A 1,012-nucleotide genomic window follows, 5' to 3' on the forward strand; every position below is an offset into this window, starting at 1 on the left:
TTTTAAAATGCCATATTTTCTAAAATATATGAAAAAGTATATATATATATATATATATATATATATATATATATATATATATATATATATATATAATATCTTACATTTTCAGTCCAATCAAAGTATGTGATATTTTTCAGATCACATACTTTAAAAATTTGATAACTTTGCAAATTAGATGTAAATTAATCGAGGTGATGGCAATAGGTTTATTGACATTTAAGCAATAGTTTCTTTTGGAGTGCAGTATTTATGTATATATGTAGTGAAACTCCTCTAAACCGGACACCTTATGGACAAAGTACAAATTCAGGTTTTAATATGTATTCTGTTTAGAGAGGTTCTCTTCTGCACAGATATTTAATACGGGTAATAGGTGTCGTTGGGCTAAAAAAAAAACCACTAAAATTAAATAGACTATGGCCAGCGAGACAAATAAATATACTAAAAGGCAAAAGTTATTGTGACACACAAAAGACAAAGATAATTGATGATAAGTTTTTACTGCTGTGTATGAAACGTTATAATATGGAAAGAGAAATGTCCGAAGGTATGGAAACGAGCAATAGTCCATGAAAAGGGCTCACCTGCCATATGCAAATGAGCCACATCACCAGAGGGGGTTCACACAGTCAGTAGAAAGTGTGTCCACCTTGAGCATTGATACAGGCCTGGCACTGTCGTCTCATTGAGGCCACTAAACACTGGAGAAAGTTCCTGGGAATGCCTGTTTCGCAGATGCGTAGTTACGATCCATGTATCTTGGCGAGGGGTTGTCACGGGTGGTCGGCCGCTACGGGAACGGTCCCTGACCTGGTTGTTTTGTTGATATCGTTGCCATAAGTGCCATATGGTGTTTTCGTGGACGTTGAATTCACGTGCGACGTCACGCTGCGAGGTTCCAGATTCAAGCATCCCTTTGACTCGCCATCTGTCATTTTCACTGAAGCGTGGCATGACTAAATTGCATCAGATAGTTCACTAATGGTGTTTTTCTGACTTATGAACTTCT

This window comes from Gigantopelta aegis, chromosome 14 (assembly GCF_016097555.1).
Source record: "Gigantopelta aegis isolate Gae_Host chromosome 14, Gae_host_genome, whole genome shotgun sequence".
Classification (NCBI taxonomy): Eukaryota; Metazoa; Mollusca; class Gastropoda; order Neomphalida; family Peltospiridae; genus Gigantopelta; species Gigantopelta aegis.